At 43.8% G+C, this 14,687-nt stretch overlaps 1 long non-coding RNA gene across 1 annotated transcript in view; it reads right to left on the bottom strand.

Moving 5' to 3' along the window:
• Positions 1-14,687, bottom strand: part of LOC144411363 (uncharacterized) — a 244,779-nt gene that overhangs the window by 213,160 nt on the left and 16,932 nt on the right. The window lies entirely within an intron of this gene.

The raw sequence follows: 14,687 nt of genomic DNA, 5'->3' as shown, positions 1-14,687 counted from the left end.
TGGGGATGGGTGAGGCCCAGCCGGTTGGTCAGATGAGTGAGGGTGTGAGTGTGGGAGTGACTGTGGGGATGAGTGAGGCCCAGGCGGTTGGTCAGGTGGGTGAGGGGGTGAGTGTGGGAGTGACTGTGGGGATGAGTGAGGCCCAGGCGGTTGGTCAGGTGGGTGAGGGGGTGAGTGTGGGAGTGACTGTGGGGATGAGTGAGGCCCAGGCGGTTGGTCAGATGAGTGAGGGTGTGAGTGTGGGAGTGACTGTGGGGATGAGTGAGGCCCAGGCGGTTGGTCAGGTGGGTGAGGGGGTGAGTGTGGGAGTGACTGTGGGGATGAGTGAGGCCCAGCCGGTTGGTCAGATGAGTGAGGGTGTGAGTGTGGGAGTGACTGTGGGGATGAGTGAGGCCCAGGCGGTTGGTCAGGTGGGTGAGGGGGTGAGTGTGGTGCTGTCTGAGGTGGAATTCCGGACAGCGAGGAGGATAGGAAGGAGGGGCGTGGGCTTCACGGTCCCCCACCTGAAGAGTAAGACGAGGGCCAGCAGGGGAGGCTCTCAGACAAAGGCGGCGGAGTCCAAGTCCTCTTTGGGGTGGGGCTCGCCACCAGCATCTCCTCAGGTGGGACGGTCAGCAGCATGTATGAGGCAGGTGAAAGCGTTCCTGCTGGCCACCAAGAACGAGAGAGGAGTGAGGTTGGAGGACTATTTCTCCAAAGCAGAGAAGTTTGCTCGCTCCGCTCGACATGGCGGCACGAAGAAGGGTGCTGGAGAGTACACCCAGCAGGAGGTCTTCAGACTGAGGAAGATCCTCCTTAAGATCAACAGGGAAGGGGGGAGCAATGCCGGGACTGAGTGAGGCGCCCGTTCAGCTGAGGAGGATCCTGAGCGGGGGAGGGGTGGTGGGCCACTGACGGAGAAGGAGATCCTGGAAGAGAATGGATGGATGGATATATGTTTTATATTATATATCTTCAATATTGTCTACTTATTGATATTGTTTTATGTAAAATAAAGGTTTTCTAAAAATCCTCTCTCTCACACACACACACACACACACACACACACACACACACACACACACACACACACACACACACACACACACACACACACACACATTGCATATCCCTATAAATAGATGACGTGTTTAATGTTTATTGTGATAAACAGGTTCTAAAGCCTTTTTTTGATTGTTGAGAAACACCATAATAAATATTTTTCTTACACTCTAAGCCTCATATTTTGTGTCTTTGCTACTGAGGGGAAGTTTGCTTGCTAATAGTTGCTGGCACAATAGAATTAGAATGTTATATTTGTTGGTTGCTATTTTGGTTGTAATGGTGATGTAGTAACCGCCTGACTTGAGGCTTAGGAAAGTACAAGGAAGAAGATACAAGAAACTTGGTGTGGATTTCCAAGAGCTTCCCTGTTACAAGAGTAGGAGTTGTGAAAAGGCACGCAAGGGACACGCAAGGGGATCCTGCCTTTACTTACTTACTGCTCTGAAAACGCAGAAGCATAAACTAGGCTTTAGTTTGTGCGTGTTTGTAGCCGATTGGTGCTCTACATGATGGACCTCACGGGGATGTACAAAATACATCATAACACTAACTTTGCTTTACACATACACAGCAGCACACTGACGCTCCTAACAGCAAAAGCTCTATTAAGTTATTTTCCTTCATTATTTCTCCCTCTCTGTCCCAGTGATCAGCTGATTGGCCAATATTAAATTAACCAACCGCAGTTTCATTAAACCAATCACATTGTTGCTGTACAACTTAAAACAAATTCTCCTCTCTGAGGCTGTCAGTTGTTATTTCAGCTCAAATCAGATGTGATCGCCCTCCACCAACTGTTTCCATGGACTGTGGTTATTCCTGCCACCTGCCATGGTCCTGTTGACACCTGCTGCTTCCAACACCGTTATTAGTCCGAATACTATTACTGTCAACATGCACATCACTAACTGTTTTTTTCCACAGAGCTGCTGCTATCACTTAATCATAATTAATATTATTAGTCACATATAACTGTCAACATAAACCAACATCAACGACATTGCTTCTATCAGTCTTTGTGCTTTCCCTCTCCACAGAGGCGTGCGACGACCGATTTTTCAATCCCCACATTCCCAGTGAGGTAATAAAAAGTACTTGGGGCCTCTCTGCTATGATATGAATACACATTGCCATTACGCTTGCTCCTCCTTTTTGTGGACAGCCTTCTGAGCATCATGATTTAATAACAAGTGTGTGTTATGTGTGTGTCTAGTGTCTAGTGTAAAGCATTCTGCAAGCTGCAAAGCGAACTTTTATAGTACATTTATGCATTTCTACAGGAGATACCACAATGGCAACCAGAGGACGAGTGCATGACTTGGGAAAAAGATATCAAAGTCACAGGTGGGTTTTATTCTTTAGGATGTGGTCGTAGGCTTGATTGAAAAAAAACACTAGCTGCACTAGGAAAAAGGTGCTTGACAACAGTACAAGAAAAACTGGAAACAAACAATACAGAGCATGGCACTTAAGGGAGGGAGAGTCAACAAGACACATGTGGCATGTGGACACAATCCAGAAGGCAGCTGCATTCAGCACACTGGGAAGACACGAGGGCAGAGGAAAGCTCAAAGCCAAAAGTTAAAAGATTAAATTAATTTGAAAGAATTGCTGAAAACACAGAAATGAGAGAAGCTGAAATGTATTTAAAGAAATGCTGAAAATGCTGTTAATAAGAAACACTGAAATGATTTTCAAAACATTGTTGAAACTATATATGGAAGTAAATGAGAAAAGATGAGATGAATTTCTAAAAATGGCCACGTCCGGCCCGGCTAGGAGTCCAGTGCGGAGTGTGATCGGCCCGCCGGATGACTTTACTATTGTGAGAAGAACAGAAAGGTCCCTATGTATATATTCCTTCTGACGGACGACAGGCTGGTCCGTCTCTTTCTCTTATATTGATTCGTATTCATATTCATTTTTCATACATTAGGCCCTCATTACTGAATTCAGTAGGGCTCTTTATGATTACTTTCAACGTAGTGTTATCAGCACCATGGCCAACCCACAGGAAGCGCAGACTGTGATACTGCAGCTCACATTTACGAAACCTGCAGTTCTTTGGGTAATCAGTGCCTTTCCCCGCCTACTATTCCGCACATGGCAAGCACTTAAACGTGCAAGTGAATGGACCTGCTTGCTTCTCTCTACTCAGTGATAATAAAAAAATGTATTATTTGGGCATTAGTGGTTGGGAAATGTATGTATTGACTAGTGCGCTGTAGCAATGCGTGAAGTACTTGTGCTGTGATACAGCTAATTGCAAAATTGCAATATTCCCTTTATTTATATTATGACTGTTTGAAATGATCCTGATGCCAATAGTTGTAATGTAGCGTGGGGTTTAATTGCTGCTGGAGTGGAATGTGAATGCCAATTATTTTATGTCATCTTTGATTTCTTCTAGTAACTGTAATATTGCCTGGTTGCTTAATCTGTAACGCGTAATGATTTCATGTTCACTCACCTGAAAAAGGGTGATTCTTGTGGCAAAAACCCTTTGAGCCGTCTCCTCTGTCTCTGTTACCGTCTGGCTCGGATTACTGCTGCAATTTCACCAGGAGGCATATGTGAGGAAATAAGCATTCAGGTTTGCACCTGCTTTTAAGGCGGGGAATTGGAATACTGGGATTTAAACAATTAGGCGCACTTTATGCATCCCCTCCCATTTTGACCTCTCACTTTCCCCATGACCCTCATTTGAATGCATATCCATGAAATGGAAAGCTCAATTTGCCGTTTTAAGTTCCTGCAACATGCGGCCTGTTTGTATATACCTGTTGTGCTTTTACGCGCACGTTGCAAAACAAATGCACCTGAAGTGGGTGCAAGAGCGTTAGTACATGAGGCCCTCACTGTCATTTGATGAACCATTGATTGGCAGACAGTCTGATCCACCGGCACACTGACGAATTAGATTGGTACATGCCACTCTGTACCAATCCTGACATTGTTACACAGCAACTGCCACTGTTCGATCTAGGCGCTACTTTCTTTTTAACTAAGCGGGAGCCAACCTAACAGTACTGCTGTTTTGCGTTGACTTGTTTTTGAACCATTTATTAAACAATGTGCAATGTAATTTCATCCTGATTGTTACTTTTTGGACTATGACCAGCTAACCTAACGGCCTGCCCTTGTCCTTGGCTGCGGCTGCGGCGTGATGGAGGAGCAGAGGATGGACTCCAGAATGGCCGTGTAAAAGTGCATGAGGTCCTGGGTGATGATGGAGCCCAGGAAACGCAAGGAATCCACAGTGGTGACGGGGGAGTCATCTAGGGTGATGTTGGAAGGTGCGACTCCCGTTCTTCCTGAAATCCACAACCATCTCCACTGTCTTCAGAGCGTTGAGCTCCAGGTTGTTCTGGCTGCACCACGACACCAGATGGTCAGACTCCCACCTGTAGGCGGACTCGTCCCCACCAGAGATCAGTCCAATGAGGGTGGTGTCATCCGCACACTTCAGGAGGTTGACGAACTGGTGACTGGAGGTGCAGCTGTTTGATGAGCAGAGGAGAAACATCAAAGCCTTAGGGGGAACCGGTGCTGATGGTCCGAGAGGCTGACCATTTGTTTTCCCAGGTTCACGTGCTGCTTCCCGTCGGACAGGAAGTCTGTGATCCACTTGCAGGTGGAGTCGAGCACGTGCAGCTTAGAGAGTTTCTTTACCATTGGATAAAACCATACACCTACTACTACTTATACACCTTTATAACGTGGGTCAGTCTTTCACTGCTTTTAATTTAATGTGTGTGTATGTGGATAACTTTATATTTTTCATATATTTTTCATATTTTTAACTTTTACCTTCACACTAAAGACCTGACTGCATGTCAATTTGGTATCAGAAGCCTGTGTACAGCGCATCACACAATATCCTGGTTTGCATATTGCGTTTTTGAGGGAAACAAGAAAAGGAACGTGTCTGTTACCCAGGAAGACACGGTATTTACATGAATATAAAACAGGCCGAACTTTCCACCAAACTAACTTCAATGACATCCTCTGAAGAAAAGGGAACAAAAGATATTTCCACGTGAATCCTTCAGCCAATAAGATCATAACAATATATTCATTGAGTTTGCACAAACAAAGAACAAAAACATTCTTATTTCAGAAACGTAATTTTCTTGCGCAGTAATTAATTGGGGGTAAATGTCTTTTTAAGCAATAATACTTCCTAACTGTTACTCAAGTAATTATTAGAATCCAGGACATGTATTTGATGAAGCTCCTTTTTTTTTCAAACAACTTTTTTATCACAAATAATTTAACCTGCAGAAGACTTAAAGTATTGGACGGGACGAAGTGATGATGTGTTGTGGAATTCAAGCAGTAACAGTGATTCACCTGGTGGGGGCATCAAACCTAAAGGGCAAACGCCCTACATCACTGGTCAGGCTGTGACACGGTGAGGGGACGCAGGGATGAGTTCACAAGCCATAAATCCCCAAGAGGAAAATAAAAATATCCAACATTTTTTAAAGTGTAAACCGATGTTGGCTTCAAGTGCTCTGTATATTAACCCATTGCCCTTCTTATAGCCCCTTCTCCTCTTCAACACACTCAGTGCTCAGAAGGCTGCAGATCAGTCAAAGTTTCGCTGAATTTTTGTCACATGTCTGTTGGTCTCAGCTGAGCCAAACTTGACTCGGAATTTCAGAATGCAATGGCCTTTGCAGGATCTACATACAGTACCGTAAATGTCAGTGTTAATTTCGTCAACAAAAACTATGACGAAAAATGTCGTCAACGACCTTTTTTCCATGACTAAGACGAGACTAAGACGTGACGAAAACCATATAAAGAAAACAAAAACTATTACTAAATCTATTCTAACTTTCGTTAACGAGACGAGACAAAAATGTTGGTGGTTGACGAAGTCACAATACTGATATAAAACCCAGTGAGCACAAGACGTAATTTCAACGTTAAAATATGGTTGTAATCGTTGAAATTAGGTCTGAACGTCCTCATTTCATTTCAACGTCTTTTCAACAAGCTAAAAATTGTATGACGTTGTGAGTTGAAAAGACGTTGAAATGAGGTCTTAGACGTTCAGACCTCATTTCAACCATATTTCAACGTTAAAATTACGTCTTGTGCTCACTGGGTTTTCCCCCCTAAATTCGCACGCAGCTAACAGACAACAGACAGGCAAAGTACGGCCCCCGTACGGCGGATGTTAACGCGTCATGATGACGTCATCCACGAACCCAGAACGCTTGCTCACAGCGGTGCAGCGGTGGTTCTTGTGCACCGACTACAGACCGCAACGACTATTTCACGCTTTGGCGAGTTTGAATGTGGCTTCCTTAGTTTAGCTTAGGACGTGGCGGCACAGAGCAGGTGGAGGATAACCCGCAGGACACAAGAGAACTGGTCATGAAACCCCCCAAAAAACCAAAGAGACAAAGCGAAAGAAAAGACTGTTAAATGAAAAGTGGGGGTCCAGTTTAGAATGGCTGGTTCATGATGCAGTTAAGAAAATAATGTATTGCAACGATTGTAGGACGTTAAGGGGTCTCTTTTGTTGGGACGAGCAATTTCACAGTGGAAACAATAAAGGAGCATAAAGTTTCAAAAGCATTGCAAGTAAACAGACAAAGACAACAAAGTGTTGCGTTTAGATCCCTGGTCCTCATGAAGTTGTTACACCTTTGCCAATTTGTCAAATTGCCTCGCAAATAAATGCTTTGCTATTTGTTAAAATCCAAATCCTTTCATGTTGTCACACATACGCCCACATCATAGTTTATTTTCATCTTCACTGCATGTTCACTAAGTCTCCTGTCATTTCAGATCCTCCCACCTCGTCACCTGATTTCCTGCACCTGGTTCTTCTCACCCTCACCTGTGGTGCCTCCCCTCGTCAGTCACTCACTATTTAAGCCTGTCACATTCTGTTGCTCCCTGCCAGATTGTCTTGTGTGTTTAACCAAGCGTGTCCCTTGAATTCCTTCAATTGGGAGGCATTGAGAGGAGGAGGTGTCAGATCAATGACACGTGATGTGACGCGGTAGCAAGCGAAAAACACGCCGCGTCTCGCGCTCTCGCAGATGTTTGTTTGACTCATTGCTTGAAACTCAACTCCCTCCTAAACTTAGCAATAGTACTAGATTTACTACCCCGCTGATCTGTTACTGAGCTGTCGTCTCCATGCTGAAAACTAAAGCGGTGCAGACCGATACTAATGCCGAGGCGGTCACCATGGTGTCCCTCACCCACCTGCTTGAGTCCCATCGAACCGCCATCTCCGAGGATTTTAAACAAACTTTCTCAGGACTGGAGACTAAATTGAACGGTGTCTTAATTACCGTGACCGAACATGCTGAGAAACTCGAAATACTTGAGAGTGAAGGGAACGCACGAGAGGTATGTCTGAATGCTGCCAACGAAGCTATCATCAAGCTACAAAGAGACCCTGCTAAACTAGCAACTAAAGTTGTCGACCTCGAGTCACGGAGCCGGCGCAACATCATCAGGGTCATCGGTGTACCTGAATCTATGGAGGAGCCTGGGCCGACGGCTTTCTTTGCTGGGATGCTCGAGGAGGTATTTGGAGGGGTCCTCGATTCACCTGTGGAATGTGAACGGGCCCACCGAGCCATGGCACTGAAACCTCCACCTAACCAGCGACCAAGACCGGTCATCATTCGTCTTCTCAGGTTCCAGATAAAGGACAAGATCATCCGACATGCCCGGACCATGAGGGGTAAACTGAAGTTTTGCGATGGAGTTGAGTTCATATTTTATTACGTCTTTTATTGACAGCGGTGACCTGTTCGCCCACATTTTATTTATTACGGAAGTCAGGTCGGTGTTAACTTTTAAAATGTAGTCAACAAAACCTGATGAAAAGGTGAAAAACAAGTGATCTTAATAAAATGAGTTGTGTAAAAGTTTAGTTTCTTCTCATCCCTCTCCGATGCGAACCACACTGTTGCTGGGTGACATGGTCTATTATTAGCATTGGAAATGTGATTCCCATGGTCCAAGCCTCATTTTTCTCAGATATGTCAAGGAACAGGTTTTAAATGATTAACATTACAGTGCGCTATTTTAGAAAATGAAGGAGCCTTTTTGGAAAACATACCCTCATATTGGTGACCAAAGGTGTCTAGATCAAATGGGCTTTGGGTTTCTAATATTATTTTCATGATCATTTATTATTGATGCATTTATATGTGAAGGCAGCATTTCCATGTAGTCATAATGGAGTTGTACAGTTGGGTATTCTCTAAAAATACACTTAGTGCCAGCCACGTCGTTGTTTAATATGTAATGTAAAACCGCTGTCAAATAAATGTTGTGGAGAACAAGTACAATATTTGCCTCGTAGTTGTAAAATGTAGTGTAAAACGTATACAGTTCTGAAGTAAATGCACTTGGTCACATTCCCACCTGGAGAAGGAGTAAAACATCACACTCATTGTCCTTTTATTGGCTTTGATCAAAATAACAAAAGTACAGAACGTATTGTTTGAAAATTAAGAACATACAAATACATTTTCCAAGATACATTTTCTTTTGCAAATGATATACAATACAGCCATTTCACATATACGCATACATAAACACCTGCATAAAGTCCTTAGTACCCCAGAAGTTTTCTTTTTGCTCATGTTACACATTGCTGTCAAAATCCCAGATGCCTTTATTCTGTGAAAAGGACATTTTGCATGCGACTGGATGCCTCTTATGCTGTCCGTTATGGCGTTACTAATTTACTTCTGCACAAAAACTGCAGTTCACTAAAGAACACTAAAACCCGCTGCTACCCAATGTGAAAGTGAATTTCACCCTGCAGCTGATCCAGGTGGAGCACATGACAACTTAACAACTTAATGAATGATGTAATGTACTGATGCAAAAACAGAAATTCTTGTTTCAGAAGCAGAGAAAAAAGTTCCAAAAAGGCCTACATGTTGTATAGAACCAGGACAGAAAACTAATCGCAGTCCAGTGAGGTACGCATTCGTCCAGTCTGCCCACAGTAGCTGTTTGTGTTGTTCTGATTGAAGCAGAGTCCTGTCAATCATTCAGTGTGTGGCTTACTTGAAATGACGTCTGTCCTAATCGGATACTTCATGAGCCTTTGCAGAGCACAATGACAGAAAACAACCTTGTTGAATACAAGTCACACCAAAAGTGGTTCAGTCCCTCATATTTACATATTTATACATACACACACATTTATATTCAAGCAGTCTCACTAAGGTTATTTATCAGACACAAACCATAAAGTACATATTTGGATAGAATGGAAAAACAACAACACCAGCATAGTTATTCAAACTATTCCAAAATGTAACTTTATATTATCATATTGTTAAAAAATTGCAAAATATCAGCTGATAATCTTTTTTTGTTTTTTTTCTATTTACATGGGGAATCAGGCAGCTGGAGGATCACGCTCCGGCAAGCTAAGGTTGCTAAACCGCAACTTCAATACCACCCCAACGCAGACGACATCGGGGTCGCCACACACCACCATTGCGTCGCACAATCGCATAACACACAGTCAACGGTAAGTAAACAAGATGAAGTGGTTCTAACAACTGGTGCGTTTTACTGGAGGCATGTGAGCAACTGCATTTGGTTTTTTAAATGAATGAATGCATGTCAGCTTCTGGGAGGTTGTCTAATCCAGTGTAATCCCTTCCTGATGAAACCAGATAGAGTGGAAATATTGGCAAAAGAGCGAGATTACTGACCATAGAGTCTGGCAAAACATGTGATCGCAGCACGAGCACATACTGTAACTCACACACATGCAGCTCTCCCCGTGGTGCCAAGGCAACACGCCATAGCGCCCAAGGCAACACACCACATCGCCGGCCTCCATTCATGATTGTTCTACACACAAAAGAAAGTGAGGCATGGGAGAACATGCGTGCCGTTAGTATGACGCGAGTCACGGAATCCAAGTACACAACAACGCAGTGCTGAAGAAAGACAAAACATTTCAATTGACAAACGGAATCTGTGTGACCTGACTGACGAACACATGGTCTCGTCCTGAGGACAGACGGTAAAGGACAAAGCGACCTGAATCACTCTGGCTTTGGGCTAACGGAAGATTAAAGCTCCTCTCTAGGTCAAATAAATAAATAAAATAAAATCTGTGCAGCGGGCAGAAGGGTTCAGCTGCGGACTTGTGCAAACACGCAGCGAGACGGTGTCTCTTGAGAGCGTCTCTTGAGAGCGTCTCCCTTTGGGACGGACAACTTGGACTGGACTGCACTGCCTGGTTTGGCCCAGAGGCAACAGAGGGGGGAAAAAGTGATGGAGCCCATGTGACAAGATGGGAACCCAGTAAACTGACAGCTATTGTGCGTATGTATGAAATAAGTCCATTCACATGCACTCCTGCTAATCCCCTGGCTATTCTAAAAAAAGGCATTTACATACATTACAGAATGAAACCCATCTGACCATCTGATGAAAGCCCTCATGCACGCCACTTCCCTGTCACGCAGCAGAGGAATCTTTAAATGCGGATTATCATTGAGAACCGTGAGGTATCCTCATTAGAAACAGCTGCAGAACGTTCTGCATGAAAAGTGGAAAACTTGTAAAGTACAAATGCTGAATAGTTTACAATCTCAATATCTTAGACCTGTCCAATCAGAAGGGTCCGTCCTCTGCTATCTGCTATAAGGCCCTACCAGGGCTGTAGTGGAGGGTAAACGCACGTAAACGCCATTTACGCACCTCTAGAATTTGGAAATAGCGTTAACGCACCTCTAAGTGGCGTTTACGCACCTCAAAGTTCCCTGCGCCTTGTATTCTTCCGTTGGAATAATCCGAAATAAACTTGGTGTAATTTTAAAACAGCTAAGACTACGTTTCCTATTGTTGAACATATAAACGCCGTAGTCTGAATCATTTTCATCTGCGCTGTATTACGGTCTGTGAGCATCCAATCAGTGCCTTGCGGCTGCAGCAGCGACACCAATCAGGATCCAGGAGGTGTGTAAACACACACACGCTGTGGATCAGCCCAGTGGTCCCCAACCTTTTTTACCTCACGGACCGGTTTCATGTCAGACAATATTTTGCGGACCAGTCGAGAACGACCGACGTGGGGGGGGTAGTAGTCGCGCGCTCTGTGTTCGCTGGTCGTGCACGGTAAAAGGACAAGAAAAACGCCTGGTGACGCGTAGATTAGAAAACAAGTTAGTTCTCAATGTGACAAAAAACATGCTGTATAGGCTATTTATGATGACATAGGTAGTACATGAGTGTTCCTTTAACTTATGTTGTCAGTGTAATTGACAGGCTGCTTAACTGGTTAACTCTTAAATTCAACATTTTTTCAAACAGTGAGAGGACAGGCAATGATGCAGAGAGCACAGGGAGAGGAGAAACACCAGGTCCAATAGAGAGAGAAGCACAGAGGAGCCATGGCTCCTCTGTGCAAGGCAGGACCTGGCGTGGAGGACAAGGAGGCCCTCTGGGCACTACTGTGAAAAGGAGACTCCGTATGTAGATAGTTCTTAATCTGCAATTGTAGTGTTGACATACTTTTCTTTACTGTTTTCTTAAATTTAATAAACTACAAACTACTAACACATGTATTCATTGTCATTGATTGTATATGACTTTTACTGATAACATAATGCAATACAGCCAGGACAGCCTTACAGAGTCGCGACGCTTTGTGTTGCGTTGCTTCGCATTGCGTCGAGGTCTGTATGATCACAAAATTCAGTTTACCCACCTCTAATTTTACCACTACAACACTGGGCCCTACCCTTTCCGTAAGAAGTTCATTTCGTTGTGTTTTCCTATTTACCGCTTGTTTTGCACTTCAGGGCCACCGTACAAAAGGCTATTTCTCATCCGTAGTCCCAAGAAACAGATGTTACAAAAAAAACTAAAAACAGAAGATACAATTAAAAAGATCATACAATATTGAATCTATAAATATGTTAAAACGTTTTGGCATTAAGATCATTCGCTCAGGACTGGTGGGTGACCTCCAGAGCCAGCTGGCGAGGGTGATCCTACAGAGTAAATGGATTTGAAATGTTATTCAAATCTGATGAGTCTGGCAGGATAACTGGCCTTTTATCAGCTCTGTCAACATGCAGCAGAAGCGGTGATCCTTTAAACGCTCGGGACATTTTTGTGCAACCTTTATAATTCTTTGGGCATAAGAATAACACACATGCTTTAAATAAAAGAATAGTTCTATTACCAAATGGCTCTAGGAAGTTCCCCCTATCATTGATATAATTCCCTGAAGTCCAAGGAGGTTGGATATATTTTTTACAGCAACCGGATCATTTTATAGAAAAATGTGTGTCTATTCAAATATAAGATATTTGTTGGGCAGACATAGTATGTTTCATAATGGATGTTCACCTTCTCTTACAGAGAATCACACGGTCAGACTCGTGAAGCTTTAGCACGCGTTCACGCAGGAACACTAAACTCTTGTATGCCTATGGCCGCCGCTTATATCTCAGACATCGGCCAATAACTCGACACGCGTGGTCACTTGTGATATCCTCTTTGTCTGGGACTGTCAATCAGAACATCAGCTGTTCTGATCAGATGGTCTTTTCTATCCAAAAGGCACAACAAAACAGTTGCATCCTTTGCATGCTGTCTCTTTTAAATATTATTTGCTCTCTACCGTCACTAAGTTAATGCTGCTAAAGGGATTACGCTTCCCTCCACCTCCCCTTCTCCGTCCAATATTCATCAGTCTCTCGGCCTCATCAGCCAACACCAGTGTCTGGACTCCACTGGGAGGGTTTATCCTGCAGATGACCATCTATTACAAATCTCCCTGTAGAGTCTGAGCACCCAGAATACTTCACATATCATTTATTAATAATAAAGAAATACCTTTCTTTATCTGACTCATCTCTCCAGATTGAACTGCATCAGTGACTGAACTACTGCGACCTTATTTATCAGTCCACCCCACGCACTCGCCTTAAGACCCGTGGCGACCAGCACCAGAGCTGTGGATTGCTCTGCCGGCACTCCTGCTGTTTGATGAGTCTGTGACTTTGGCAACTATTTACCTTTATCAACAGAAAATAACATGATTTAGTCAGAGTATATTATCTGGACGGAAAAATAGAAGGCTCCCATGTGAGTGGCAGGATCAGGGGAATTGGTGTGGTAATTCTCATTATAGGTAAGTGTGAAACTTGATACATAGTGGGTGAGGTTGTGTATAAATAGGTTGGCAGCAATAACACATTTTAATTGTGATTAATTGCAAATGTCCCTGTTTGAGTGAGGTGAAGTGGTCCAGCACTAACTGGTCCAGCACAGCTGGAATTGACTACGCAGGGACATTTCACTTCATCTCGCCTAAATCTCTACTGGATTTCCTTTAAAGAATCCCGAACTTTGGTTCGTTCAACTCTGTAGTCTGGAACTTCGATCTCATTTTTCTGTCCCCTGCTGCAGCAGTCTTATGCCCGCCTCCTAATGAATTGCGTTAAAGTGCAATACAATTATTTTTGGTGTTGATTAATTTCCGCACTATCGATTCAGGAGGGGAATGGAGACATTTGAGAATGAATAATTCGACAACTTCCTGCTTAAGAGGCCCAGCTTCAAGTACAAAATATTATCAATGACATTACACCCACTTAAGTGAAAGAGAGAGAGAGGATGACTCTCATAGTAGGACAGCATGAGAGACAGTATGAGAGACATTGTATGAGACAGCCGTGGGACGGTGAATGCTCGGCTGCAGCGCGTGGTGTTCATCACGTTACGTCATAACGGATCTTTGTGATCTCGGAAAACTCTCTGTAAAACGTTAATCTAACTGATATCCCTCCTTCCTCGATGAGGAAGAGAGCTGCCCTTTTTTCGGGGGGAGTGGCGAACTAATCCAGCTGGCTCAAATGAACCTGCGCCAGAGCAAGTTTGAGTTTTTGGATGTGTTGCTATTGGTGATTTTGCCATTTCCCTTTCTTTTTTTTCGAACCAAAAAGCCTGATCTATGTCACCTCCTCCTGAAATTGATCAGTTAGCTACGTACGAGGAGGTTGAAGTAGACTCAACTACTGGATCACATCACGCCAGTTCTCAGATCTTTGTACTGGCTTCCTGTCAAACAAAGAATTGACTTCAAAATCCTGCTGTTGGATTATAAAGCAATGAATGGTTCAGGGCCAAAGTGCATTTCTGATCTGCTGATACCTTATGAACCGCCACACACCCTTAGGTTGTCTGGGACGGGTCCACTTTCTGCTCACAGAGTTGAAACTAAACTGGGAGAAGCAGCGTTCAGTTTTTCTGCTCCACCTATCTGGAACAAAGTCATAGAACAAGTTCATTGAACCAACAAGGGACACACATGAGCTGTGTCTCTATGTTGCTAGGCTGCATCCTTAAGGACGCATTTAATATATCCTGCTCCGGAAGAGAAGCATATCTAAATTGAAATTAAATATGAAGATTATGTTCTTTATCAGTACTTTGTATTTGTTTTGGCATTTAAGGGTTTTACTGTCAAGCGCAGCAGTTTGCTAGGCTGATAACGCAGTCAGGAAGTTCCCCCATAGGCCAGACCGTCCCATTTCAGAGACCGCTCGGTTCAGCCTAGGCGGTTGTTGGAGACCCCAGTTCAGGTCAAATGCGAAGACTGGAGGCCACAA

Source organism: Gasterosteus aculeatus, chromosome 8 (assembly GCF_964276395.1).
Source record: "Gasterosteus aculeatus chromosome 8, fGasAcu3.hap1.1, whole genome shotgun sequence".
NCBI classification, from domain to species: domain Eukaryota; kingdom Metazoa; phylum Chordata; class Actinopteri; order Perciformes; family Gasterosteidae; genus Gasterosteus; species Gasterosteus aculeatus.
This window is presented reverse-complemented; position numbering and strand designations above follow the sequence as displayed.